General features: G+C 39.5%; 1 long non-coding RNA gene across 1 annotated transcript; it reads left to right on the top strand.

Moving 5' to 3' along the window:
- The first annotated feature begins 13,308 nt into the window (after positions 1-13,308).
- LOC126591764 (uncharacterized) lies at positions 13,309-13,883 on the top strand. Its single transcript, XR_007612501.1, has 2 exons — positions 13,309-13,561; positions 13,668-13,883. It is a non-coding gene; the product is annotated as an uncharacterized LOC126591764 (long non-coding RNA).
- Positions 13,884-14,332: the final 449 nt, after the last annotated feature.

The raw sequence follows: 14,332 nt of genomic DNA on the forward strand, positions 1-14,332 counted from the left end.
ACACATATAGCCACGTCATACGAGTGCAATCATCAACAAACGTCACAAACCACTTAATCCCAGAAGAAGTAACAACATGAGAAGGTCCCCAAACATCAGAGTGCACAAGTTCAAATGATAAAGCTCTTTTATTCATACTAGGAGGAAACGAAGCACGATGGCTTTTAGCAAGAATACATATTTCACAATGTAAGTCTGATTCATTTATTCCACTAAATAGAATAGGTAACATATGCTGTAAATACCCAAAAGATGCATGCCCTAATCGACGATGCAACAACCACACTTCTTGTAAATTACTAGACCGGGACGCTCGAACGACATTAGCTTTGCCAGGAACGACGTCATCCATATAGTACAACCTCTCTCTCTTAGTGCCATGCCCAATTATCTCCCTGGTCTGAATATCCTGAAGTAGACAAAAGGACGGATACATTAGAACAACACAATCCAATTTTCAGTAACCTGTGGTATGGATAACAAATGATGGGTTAAAGAAGGAACAAGCAAGCAATGATGTAAGGGGAGTGACGGGGTGAGATGCACGGTGCCTACACCACACACGGGTGCCAAAATACCATTGGCAGTTGTTATGTTTTTTCTGTGAGATGTAGTCATGTATTGAAACATATTTTTATCATATGTCATATGATCCGTTGCCCTAGAGTCCAAAATCCAACCTGTATGGTGTTGAGTTTCGAAGGCTAAGAGAACACGTCCCAAGGTACCTGTATCGAAAGATTAGTCACCCCGAGTACGAGTCAACAAATTTTGACTAGAGTCACTAGGGCTAGGCACGACTTTCTAGACTGTTGGTGTAGCTGCAGCAAGGGAGGCACGACCTCCACTGGACCCTATTGCTCCACGCTCCTTGGCACACGATTTTTTCTTCAATTATGGAAACCAATCAGGCACCCCATGCTTAGCAAAGCACGTATCCTCAGTATGACGGGTTTGTCCACAGAAAGTACACTTCAAATCATCTTTATTTTCTCGGTTGAAGGGACGAGAATTTAAAGATTGATTAGAAGAATTACTCGGACGAAGAGCACCAGCTGGCCAGGAGATCATGGCCATGGACGGCCGCCCTCCTTGATTGTTACTTCCACCCATCATAATAGCATGTCATTGAGCTTCACGCCGAACAACAGAAAACACCTCATCAACAGATGGTAAGGGCTGAGTACGTAAAATATCACTACCCATTTTATCAAAGACATCATCCAAACCCGTCAAAAAAGCATACACATGATCAATTTGAATTTCTTCTCGAAGTGTCTTGAGATCCATAGCACATTCCATCTTGATTGGTCTCCGTTGATCTAACTTCTGCCAAACAGACTGGAGATCAGCATAATACACACCAACTGGGCGACCCTCTTGACGGAGTCTGAAAGATTTAACCTTCAATTCATAAATATGAGAAATATCTGAACCATCATAATAGGTCCGAGCCACTTCTTCCTAAACTTCTTTAGCGTTACGCAGGTGAATAAAAAATCTCATGATAGCAGGTTCCATGGAATTGATCAACCACCCTTTTACTATTGCATTCCTTGTCTCCCACGTCTCATACTCAGCACTATCCTCAACAGGCTCCTTGGTACTCCCAGTCACAAAGCCTTTCCTACCGCGTCCAGCAATGTGCTTCTCTAAAACCTTGGACCAAAGGGGATAATTCGATCTATTTAGTTTCACGGTGTTTGGTATAGCACATGCATCATTATGAATAACAACATGATTCACTACTGCATTAGAGGTACGAGCACTGTCCTCTAATTTCAAAATACCACTGCCTTCTGCAGATGCCATATTCCCTTACACAAATCTGCACGTTGACACGGTACTTGCACGCTGAAACAGTGACCCACCACATTGCACACTGCTACACACACGACAATACTGCACACACCCAGCCAAACTGAAGTCTGCACGAAGAATTGTAGAACCAGTCAACCGAGTACCGCGGAAGAAAAAAAAAACTAGGGTTATGGCAATACAAGTCTCTTGATAACAAATAGAACTCTTGATACCAAATAGAACTTTTACGGGATAATTTCTTGTATTGCTTCTTTTGAAATATATACATGTACAATCATTGTTCAACAAGGAAACAAATAATAAAGCTTATAAACAAACCTACCTAATAAAGGACTCCTAGTATTTACATTCCTTTTTTTCCTAATATTGACTCACGACTAACAAATGGCAATATAATACGTGCTTATAATCCACCTTCTTTCCTTTACCCTTCATCCAACCATCTAAAACTTGTATAAGCAAATGAATATAAAAACTCTAGCATTACTCGTAAACAAGGCAACGTGGTCTGCCGGGAGATAAGGAACAGAGACAGCTCCCTTTCTAAAAACAACAAAATCAGCCCTTTTACCGTGGTCTAGGTCAAGCAATTCAAAAGGGTTATTGAACAACGATTGGTTGAGGAACATTGGGGCGGTAAGAACTTTTCCTAAGTGGACAGAACCTTTTTTGTTAGGGTTTATAGCGGCTGCAGTGATGGCTATGTTGTAGTAGAAGACCGTGTTGTCATTGTTCAACTCAAACTGGGTCAACCTGGCCTTGGTCACCTCGTACCTGATCTTTTTGCTACGAGGACCAAGGATAATTGCCAAATAGGTTACGAGACAACCTGCTACAGCAACAACTAGAACCGTAATGAATATACAGACTGTTTGGGCAAAGATTTCTCTGGAGAAGGCTCTTTGGACCTCAGCACAGCTCCTCACAGCATTGGCACTTTGGATGCATAGTCAAGCTCTTGCTTGTTGATGTGCTACAAGAAGATAACAAAGTTAGTTCTGAAATGTGCCTTTGTGGGGCCTTAGGTGTAGGCCTTGAGGCTCGTAATCAAAACTAACTAAGTGCTAGGCGTGCCATTGCTATCTCAGTATAGTAGATGTAGAATAACGATGTTTTAAGTTAATTACTTGTGCCTCAAGTTACTCCAACTTTTTGTTATCAAGGGATTGTCACAGATGGATTAAGTTTGTATTAAGTTTTTTTTTCTTACCTTGTAAATAATGACTTTTAGTTCATGGTCTTGTACGTTCGAATGAAGGAGAGTCTAGAGCCCTTTAATCGCTTATTTGGTTCCAGATTATATTTAATGAAAACATATCCATCAAGCTAACCAGATCCAGATGCAAATGGGACTCTTAAAATAGAAAAATGGGTGGAAATAACTTGAATACATGCTGGAGAATGCATTAAGCAATAGATGTACTAATTTAGAAAGCAAACAAAGAGTTTCGGGCAAAATTTCACCTTGTCTGGCAAGGTTGAACTTCTTGCAGTCACTTTTCTTTGAATTTACAGGGTTTGTATGCTAAAAAGGGATGGGTGGTAAACAAGTTTACACGAGGGAATCGATACTACAACACTAAGAGAGGTAGCAAAGCTTTTATACTAGACAAGAGATAGTTTTTCTAAGGAACTGTCATTAAAAGGACTGAATCTGGGTTGATTTTAGCTTTTGGATGCAAATCTGGCTTGAGAGCAGAGTTTGTAAGTTTGTTTGTTTGATTGGTTGAGTGTCCTTATCTCTAGGGCCTGTTTTTCCTTTTATAAACCATTTGGCCCGACTGCTGTATCTTTTGCTCTTTTCGAAAGCACTTGGAGGGTAGTGAGTTATTAACTTTTTACTAACAATGCCACTGGAAAGTGTTCTTTGGCTAAGGTTAGTCTACATCACTTGTCATATCAATTATAGACATGTGGCTGAAAATGCTTCTATTTGCTTACGGGCTTGATGCTGGGCTTCGAGCAAGTCTCCATTTTAATTGACCTTCTTGGGTTTTCCTTCATTAAAACCCAATATTCAAATATTAACCCAAACAATGCCCTATTTAATCATTGTTAAGTCTGCAAACTGAGGCATTAATGAAGATTAAACAGTCGCCACATGCCTTTACTCGGGACATGCACCATTTAAGACAGCTGTTGTTAACTAAACATTTGTACTAACCCATGAATTCTAACGTTAAGTAACTGCATTACTATATAATATTCAGTTAAACCCCTTGGCTAAATAACTTAGCAATTCTAAACCTTCAAATTTCCAGAATCCCCAGATTTTTCAAAATTTCCCAGAACTCTCTTTCTTGGTCTCCGGTCTTTCTTGCTTCCTAACTTCAATTTTTCCCCATTTTCTTCGAAATCAAACAATGGCCCAAAAAAATACTTCATTTTCCTGCGAATCCAGCAAGGGCTTAACCACCATGCGCCGCTTGCTCAACGGCCTTCATCGCCCTCGGGCGGGCTTGTAGACTTCATTTTTCTTTAGAGAGGGAGAAGTGCACTCCTTAGGGCTTGCATAGACCTCTCAAGTCCCAATTGTAGTAGAAAGCAACATGCCCAAGGCAAATTGGTTCACCCCTAATCCGTAATTAGCTTAATCGGGCATTTCATCCTCCAAGTGGTCGAACCACCATCGAGGCTTTCCTTTAATGAAGGACGAAGGTTGGACACAGTTGATAACCGAGCTCAAGCCTACTTTCAAGCATAAGTGGATGAACAATGGCATATATAATCATGCTTTCTAAGACCACCATGATTGCAAAGCCCCGAGCTTTCAACCACGGCCCTTATTTTATGGAATTCAGGGACAAACACCTTTGACTTTAAGATGGGTCCTTTGTCCTCGACCATTCTTGACATGGCTCAAGTTTTTAGGCTAAGGCCCTCGGCCAGAGTTGTTGACGTCACCCATGACTAGGCTCTCTCTTCTCGCTCGACTGTTGAGAGCTCGGGCACCTCTGATCCTATAACTCAGCTGGACTACAACTCTTCTACTTTCAAGAGTTATGAGACTTCCTTCACGAGTTTTATCCCGTTTGTTAAGAAAACTTTTGGGCCCTCCTCATCTAATGCCAATAGGGACCAAGAGCATATGTATTTCTTGTTATACTAGCTCAACAAGCATGTCTTCCCCAACAAGTCCAAGAGAGTAAAGGTTGAATGGATCCATTTGGTGGAAGCTCTACACAACTTTGATGACATGGCCACGAGTCATTTTCTCCTCGCTCATCTTTATCATCTTCTCTATGAGATGACCCGTGACGCTCTTTTTGAAACCAACCTTAACAGGCCAACCTAGATGGTCTAGTTGTGGTTGTAGTGATACTTCCCCAAACTTTGGGCACCCAACCTCTAGTTTCCTGAAGGAGTAGCTCCTGCCCAAATTCTAGCCAAGGCCTTACCCACTAAGCACTCTACCTTCTCTTACCTCTACTTCTTTAGAGTCTGCAGAACTCGGGCAGACTTGAAGTGAGGAGCTTCAGTATTAAGAAGATATCCTTAATTCTTCGACCAAGCTTTCTAAAATGCCTTTAAGGAGGACACCAGTGCCTTCTGCAGAGAGAAATTTATCAGCTGCATTCAACCAAATGACCTAGCCCGAGCTAAAGGTTTACCACCCTAACTTCTGTGCTAGATAGTTAAGGTTTAGACAAACCATCCCAGTGCTCTTATTCGACTATGTTCATTATGGCACCTCTTATCATCTTTGCTCACCACCAGAAGTCATATATCAGGTTGCCTGACGCAACCTTAAAGTTATGAGTAAGATTGCCCGAAAGCCTATGGCTCTCAACTTCGAGTGTGCTTCAAGGTTCTCCACTTGATGGGAGACCAAGTGGGTTAAAAAGTACAAAAGTGATCTCAAGGAATGTCACGACCACCATTTCAGTCATCTTTCAATCAAGTCCTATCCTAACTCAAGCGCTCGAGAATTGGAAGGAGATGATTCACCAAAAGAACCAGCTCATTCTAATAGGTATCTTTATCTTCTTGACTTGTATTTTATGATATTTTATGAATCTGCCTTCTTCTAATCCTTTCCTTGGTTACTTTACACTTGCAGCCCAAGGTAACACTGAAGAGGTGGATGTCGGGCTAGAGGAAGAAGTTGCAGATACATTTGTCCTCCAAAAGGCTGTGACTAAGGCAAAGAGACAATGAGCTAGATTTAGCCGTGCTGCAGGCGATGTTGAGGACCTATCAAAGTTGTTTAGGGACTTTGATGGTGAAGCTGAGCCAGTAGCAGAAACTCGGGCAACACGGCAGATAAGAGTATTAGTGGTGGAATCCTCTGAATCTGAGCCCGAAGAGCAGTCTAAACCACATTTGTCCATTCCGGGTTCATGGGCAACACTTATGAAGAAAAGAACTAAGGCTTAATCTTCCAAACCCTCTAAGTTTTTCACCTTTGTAGTTGAAGTGGGCAGGAAGAAACAGAAGGCTTCTAGTAAGTTATCTTCATTCTTCCTGTTTCGTTACAGTTTTAAATTCTCTTGAAGTGTAAGTTGATATTTTCTCTTTCATCTTGTTTCTAGGGCCTTAAGTAACAAAGAAGCCCATTTTTGTATCGAGGAAAGAGCTATTGGGTGTGGACATACACCAGAAGGCCAATGACTTTCTTGATTCCACCCTTAATGAGCTGGAGGTATATCTTGCTTCTTAAGTTATCCCTCTGAAGTTTTCCCTTCTCCTTTTTTTAATTAGCTCTTTGCCCGACTGCTTGAAACATGCCATAAGGGAAGAAATGATCTCTCAGCCCGATGACTTTTCACTTCCAACCTGAATGGTACCAGTTTCTCCTTATCGGGCCAAATCTTCGAAGGTATATTTTTCTCACTCTTGGCTTTAAACTTGCATTTTTACTACTTTGGAAGTTAATGATTGACTTTCACTTCTTTGTAGGCCAAGGTTGGGGAACGTGTGTCTTCAATCGGGCAAGACTCAACTCCCAAGTCTTCTATTCCTCCCCCTGCATTGATGGTGACTCCAACTTCCCAATTTAATCCAAGCACTGGGGAAATACTGCATTTTGTTGAGGACAACAATAATTCGGTAAGCATTTTATTTTAACATTTTTATGCTTAACATTCCCCATTCTTTTATACTTATTTTCTTTTGTTTTTTTCCAGTCTTCCCTAGCATAAGAGTCACAGCAACCAACAACAACTGCATTTAGGGAGTCTATGGTCCCTGAGATCCCTGTGGTCTCAGAGGTGACCAGCCCGTGAGCTTTTCCTCAATCAGCGGTAACCACAGAGAAGCTTCATCTTCCCATTCAAGATTCTACTCAGGTATAGAAATACTTTTACTTTTATTTTCTCTATTTTTTATAAGTTAGTTACTAACATTTTCCCTCTCTCCTTGATATTTACAAGTCTCTAGTGATGGCTTGGGCTCATTCCTCATTCTCAATTGAGAATGATCATCCTCAGCCATCAAGGAAAATAACTCATCATCTACCTCCTTCCAAGACTTTAGACTCAATTCAGGTATACTAACTCCATTCTCTAGCTTTTCTAATCTTATTCGAAGGTTTCATTCTTGACTTTATTTTCCCTTGGTTTGTAACAGGGTCCTAGAGAGGGCTCGGGCAACTCTCCCCCGCCCTTGGTGAGCAAGACAGTTCTTCTTCAGCCTTATTTAGCTTCTCGAGTCACATGGATCCCTATCCCTATGCCTAAAAAGAAAGCCAAGACCACTGTTGCTCATTCTGAATGAGCTAGAGCAATGTCCTCATCTTTTGCACCAGTTTCTGTGACAGCATCTCTGCCCGAGCTTTTCAAAGAGTTTGGGCAACTCAAAACAAGGCTGAGATCTTCAAGGCATCCCTTTGAGCCCCAAGGCTTTCTTGATCAACATCGAATCTTCCAAGAATGGTCTAAAAGGGACTTTTCAGGCTCCTTTAGCCTCAAGGCTTTCCATGACGTAAAGAAGGCTATTACTGATCTGTTTAAGGTTAATCAACTATCCAAAGTTCGGTATGAGTCATTCCTTACCTATTTTGAGAACTTGAGAGCTCTAGGGGATCAACATCAGTAAGCTAAGAGGCAAGCCAATCTATTGAAGTGCTTGAAGGTGAAACAATCTAGTACTTCGGCTCATACTCAACAGCTGGTGGATGAAGGTTCAACTACATAAGAGATGATCAAGGTGGTCACTTCTGAAATCCAAAAGTTAGAGAAACAACTTGCTGTGCTGAAGGCTGAACAAACTACTATTCTCAGTAAACTTCACCAACAAATTGAAGAGGTGAAGAAAGCAAATCTGGAGATGGAAGATGCAGAATCTCAACTTGTCAATAACAGCACCCTTTTGGTCGAGCTTACCAAAATTTTTGCAATTATGCAAACTTATTATTCTAGAATAATTACTTTGGGTGAAGATGTAAATCTGTTAGGCTAGGACCATTGTAACTTCCTTCTTATGAAATGACAATGAATCCCTTTTTTACTTTTACTTGTCTCACTCCTTGCTTCACATTAAGGCTTTTACTACAAATCTATCCTTAATCATCTTTAAAATAACTAACTTTCCTCAATATAACAATCCCTGACATCCTACAGAGTTGGATGATATTTCTTTAAAAACTTAGCATTAACTGGATGCCTTTGCAAGTTCCCCTCAAAATCTGCCAAGTAATATCCTCATTTATCCAGCACTTGGTTGATAATGAAAAGACCCTCTTAAGTAGGGCTCCACTTCCCAAAGCCTCTAACTTGAGCTCCTAAGGGCAAAATTGCCTTCCAAACTAATTATCTTTCCTTGAAGGTTTTTAATTTCATCTTCTTGTTGTATGCTCGGGCAACAACTTTCTTCCTTTCTTGAATTTTATTTAAAGCTTCAATTCGGGCTACATCTAGATTTTCAACTCATTGACACATAGCCTGAATGTATTCTTCACTGTGTAGCCCAAACTGGTTTTAGATCCTAACATAACTCAAATTAATCTCCATGGGAAGCACATCATCTTGCCCGAAAGCTAAGGCATAAGGAGTAGTTCCAGTTCATACCCTCTTGGAGGTTCTATAGGCCCATAAAGTGTCTCCCAACTTCTCATGTCATTTCTTTGGACTTCCTGCCACCATTCTTTTAATAATATTCACCAAGATCTTATTACTGACCTCTGCTTGACCATTTGACTATGGGTAATAAGGACTAGATTGGATCATCTTTATCTTGAACTTACTTGCAAATTCCTCCACTTCTTTTGAAATAAAAGATGGCCTGCGATCTGTAACAATTGTCTCAGGCACCCCATATCTGTGTAAGATCTTGGTTAGTTGCTTGTTGTCAATTCTTTTTCTTGTGGAGAAAAAAAGATTTTTCAAGTACTGAGTAATAGGTGATCTCCAATCTTCTATTTCTGGCTTTTGAGTCATTACTTCTAGGGTGAATTCTCTATCAAAGATAGAAGGGAGATTTCTCCCTTGCACTTCCACCTTTACCTCGAATCTTCTCTCTTGGACCTGTGCTCTAGAAGTCAAATGTGCCATCTCATTGACCATCGCATTTGATTTTCTAGGAATATGGTTGACTAGTATTTCAGTGCCTCAATAACTTAACAATTGAGTGGCTGCCAAGTAATAGCCTGCCATGGTAATATGTTTGCACTTGTATTCCCCATTTAGCTGATTGATCACCAACTCTGAATCACCAAACATTTCAACTTCAGTTGCCCCAACTCCATCAAGATTTCTAAGCCAATTATTAGTGTCTTATACTCTGCCCAATTATTAGTAGTCTCCTGATAGTCTAATAGAAATTAATAACAATGGTGAGCACCCTTAGGATCAATGATGACAATCCCGGCTCTAGCAGCATTTTGAGTGCAAGAACCATCAAAATACAATCTCCAAGGAGTGATCCAGAAGGTAATTATCCTTTTTATCTCTAACTGAATCCATTTTTCTCTGCCAGAGAAGGCTTTGCTTGGTGGAATCCAAAGACTGGCCACTTCTAAAGTCCCTGGGACATTGATAAGCTTATCCTGAATGTCTTGGTGCTCAGCCAAAAAGTCTGCAATTGTTTGTCCATTGATCACTCTCTAAGGTATGTATTGAAAACTGAACTCTGATAGTGCTAGAATCCACTTTCGAACTCTCCCAATTATCATTGGTTTTGATGGCATGTACCTAATTACATCAGTCTTGGCAATGACGTGGATGTAGCAAGGCAACATATAATGCCTTAACTTGCAGGCAGTGAAGTATAGAGCCAAACACAACTTCTCTACTAGGGTATATCTTGTTTTTACCTTAGTAAGGATTCTACTGAGGTAGCATATCGCTTGTTCTTTCCTATCTTCATTGTTTTGAGCTAACAAGCTTCCCATTAACTTTTCAGAGGCAGAAATTAAAGCTTTAAAGGCTTCCCCCTCTAAGGTGGCATGAACACTGGTGGAGAAGTCAAGCAAGCCTTTATTTTGTCAAAAGCCTTTTGGTGTTATGGGCCCCACTCGAACTCTTCTTTGTCTTTCAATCTAAACACATGAGTTAGCGACTGAATCTTGCTTGCTAAGTTAGTAATGAATCTCCTCAAGGACTTTTAGTTCATGGTCTTGTACGTTTGAATAAAGGGAGTCCAGAGCCCCTTAAGTCACTTATTTAGTTCCAGATTATATTTAATGAAAATATATCCATCAAGTTAACTAGATCCAGATGCAAATGGGACTCTTAAAATAGAAAAACAGGTGGAAATAACTTGAATACATGTTGGAGAATGCATTAAGCAATAGATCTACTAATTTAGAAAGCAAACAAAGAGCTTCGGGCAAAATTTCACCTTGTCTGGCAAGGTTGAACTTCTTGTAGTCACTTATCTTTGAATTTACAGGGTTTGTATGCTAAAAAGGGATGGGTGGCAAATAAGTTTACACGAGGGAATCGATACTACAACACTAAGGGAGGTAGCAGAGCTTTTATACTAGACAAGAGATAGCTTTTCTAAGGAACTATCACTAAAAGGAATGAATCTGGGTTGATTTCAGCTTTTGGATGCAAATCTGGCTTGAGAGCAGAATTTATAAGTTTGTTTGTTTGTTTGATTGGTTGAGTGTCCTTGTCTCTGGGGCCTGTTTTTCCTTTTATAGACCATTTGGCTCGATTGTTGTATCTTTTGCTCTTACCCAAAAGCACTTGGAGGGTAGTGAGTCATCAACTTTTTACTAACAATGCCACTAGAAAGTGTTCTTTGCCTGATAGTAGGTTAGTCTCCATCACTTGTCATTTCAATTATAGACATGTGGCTGAAAAGGCTTCTATTTGCTTCTGGGCTTGATGCTGGGCTTGGGGCAAGTCTCCCTTTCAATTGACATCCTTGGGTTTTCCTTCATTAAAACCCAATATTCAAATATTAACCCAAACATAGTCTTTGCACAGTTTTTTCCGTGGCTAGCTAATTTCTAGAGAGAGAGAGAGAGAGAGAGAGAGAGAGAGAGAGGTTAGGTTTGAGAAGGAATAGAAAGAAGGGTAGAGAGTAGAGAAGAAGAAGTGCAATGTATTGTGTGGTATGGTCAAGTAGAGTGAGGGGTTTTGCTTATATATGGTTTAGGGAATGTGGGATGACAAGTTTAGAAAATGAATAATTGTAGGGGTTTCAAAATGCTACAATGGTTAATTGTGGTGGGGAGGGAGGGCCAAGTGAAAACTTAAATGCTACACACGGTTTATTAGTAATTGGGCATTAATCTAGGGATTTTGTGAGTTTTGGGAAACTAGAGTTTGTTGATTTGCTTCGATGTGATGGATATTATTTTGGCATGTTCATTCTATTAGTATTTAACAATATATTAATCACGGAGGCAATATGATGATTAAGATCAATCACTTGGATGATTAGTTAACCCAATTTTTTTTAGTGAATTTATACTGTCGATTTACTCTTGATAAATTGACTGAAAAGGACATAATACATAATCAATTATTATTGTAATTAGGATAAAAATGAAAAACAAACAGATTAATCTCAGAACTCAGTAGAAAGGAAAACTTTTCTGAGGCGAAACGGTAGCGGTTTTATTGATAGTTATCTAGTACAATCTTCTAAGAGAACATCCGGATAATGTTCAAAGGGTCATCAAACCAAACAAAATCTGAATGAAGCACCCTAAATTAAAAATAGGGTGCTAGTGTCACTTAGTACTACAATCTAATGACATTCTTCTTTACTTGTAAGTGATAGGTCTTAGGTTCGATTCTGATCAAATGTGAATTTGAATCATATTATTGCCAGCTCATTTCTCATGTAGATAATATTGTTTATTTAAAAAAAAAAAAAAAAAAAAAAAGATTGGGTGCTAATAGAGGCACCCTAAAGTTATATTAATCACTTTCTGTGGGCTTGGAGCCGGTTGTTATTGCTTTGGGCAACCTTTTTTTGGGTCTGCCTATACTGGACACTTGATGGTACTTTCAGGACTAAAACAGAAAAAATGAAAACAAAGGGAAGGAAAAAAAAGAACCATTGAATGCCACATGAAATAACGAGAAAATGGCTACAAATTTCCACATTACTGCTGCCAACTTTTTGGTCAGGTTGGATCATAGGCCTAATAACACAGATTCAGGTCATACCTTTTTGTAAGTCTGTGCTCGGATTAGATAATTTAGAAGACGACCATCTACCAAGATCAAGTATTGAACACCTATATTTGTTTTTAAGGGTTAAGAATTTTTGGTTTAGTATTGGAATTAAATTGATTGCAACCTATGTGAGTGAACATCAGCCAAAAAAAAAAACGATATTTAATTGAATATATATGCTTTATAATTTAGAGAAGTAAACATGTCGAAAAGTTAAAATCTCAAAAGATAATTGTTAGTATATACTTTGCCATCGACAAGTACATTATTAAAGAGGTAATGCGTGTGTTAGTGCTAATTATAATTGTTCAACTTGTATCCACCAATAGATGGACCAAAAGTTTATAATTATTTGGTGCGCAAAAGAACTAGCACACTAGTGCGAGGCAAATTTTGTTCTTTTTCTGTCTCCTCTTATTTTTCTCTGAGAAACAAGCAAAGGAAAGCATCTTGAAAAAAAGAAGACAAATATCAAAGGATTTATATACACAATATATATGGATTGCTACATCATCTTTCTTTCGTGTCCCATATTTTGACATAGATAGGTGTTGCCGTGTGACTACAAGGCCGCACTTAGGTTGTCTCAGATTAAACAAAAGTACTGGTCGATCTTAATTTAAACACAGATCCTCTCCAGATCAACACAATCGGAGCCCAGAGATCAATGCATCCAGGTCATTAAAATTTTATCAAACGGCTACAAACAAGAGGTTCCTTTAAAAGTTATAATAATTGTAGCTGTTGGATAAAATTTCAATGGTCCAGATGCATTGATCCCTGAAATCCGGTTATTGTGATCCGAAGAGGATATGTGTTCATCTTAATTAACTCTTTGTCCCTGGAGATAAAGAAGCCTTAATTGATTCTTTAGCTCTATGAAATCTTTCCTTTTGATTTGTAGCTTCAGCTGGGGTCGGGTGTTGTGTCCTCTTCTCCCTTTTCTTCTTCTTTTCTCCCTGCATCTACTGTTGGTTCTCCCCAATTTTCAATTCAGCCTATCCAATTCCTCCAACTCTGTGGGTTTTCTTCTTCCTGATTCTTCCTTGCTTCGTTTTTCAACCATGTTCTCTGTCAAGTTCGTGTGTAGAGTTTTGGCGCTTGCACTAGCTCGGGTGTTTTCCACACGACCACGTTCTCCTTTGTGTATGCCGCTTGCGGCAGTGTTGCTTGGGACTTGTTCTGAGCTTCCACCTGGTGATTGGCCTCTTTCGCTTGGATGCCGATTACCCCTAACTTATGCTTGTGCACAAGAGATCAGTGAAGGAGATGATTGGCGGTGGTCGGAGAATTGGCTGGCTGGCAGTTCCTTGGACCGTCGGTGGAGAAGGCAGTGGGTGCGTCTCGGATGTTCTTTGGTTTTGGGCTTTTGGGCTCATTTTTTTTTCTGTTGTTTTTTCTTTCTGTTTAGGCCCTTTTTAGTTGTTTATAGGTGTTGTTGGGCCTTTGTATGTTTGTAAGTTTGTGTTTTGGTTGGAATAAAATCTTCCCCTTGACCATAAAAAAAAAAAAGGAAAAAAAAGTTCACCAAAGATCCACTGGGAGGACCCACAGTTACTAGACTTGCGGAGGAACAAAGAGTAGAAAATGGATGCCATACAAAAATTTGTTTGTGTGGCTATGTCATTGGAGGTTTGGTTGGTGGTCCCCACTACTAAGATTCATGGTATAGCGACGAACAAAAGAAAATCACTTTCTCAGTTCAGTGACTTTAACTTCTTCTTGTCCACAAGGATCTATATGTTGAGAATGAATTTCACACGGATTAAGAAAAAAGATTTTATATAAGTGCCTATTTAACATATTACTAATTAGTTTTATAATAGAACATCAATTTTCTTCACCCTTAAACGTTGATTGTTAAACTAGCTGAGTGAAGATTAGAGCATTTCTAGATGTAAATTATTTACCAACACATTATTACGGTGACTAAT

This window comes from Malus sylvestris, chromosome 12 (genome assembly GCF_916048215.2).
Source record: "Malus sylvestris chromosome 12, drMalSylv7.2, whole genome shotgun sequence".
Lineage (NCBI taxonomy): Eukaryota > Viridiplantae > Streptophyta > Magnoliopsida > Rosales > Rosaceae > Malus > Malus sylvestris.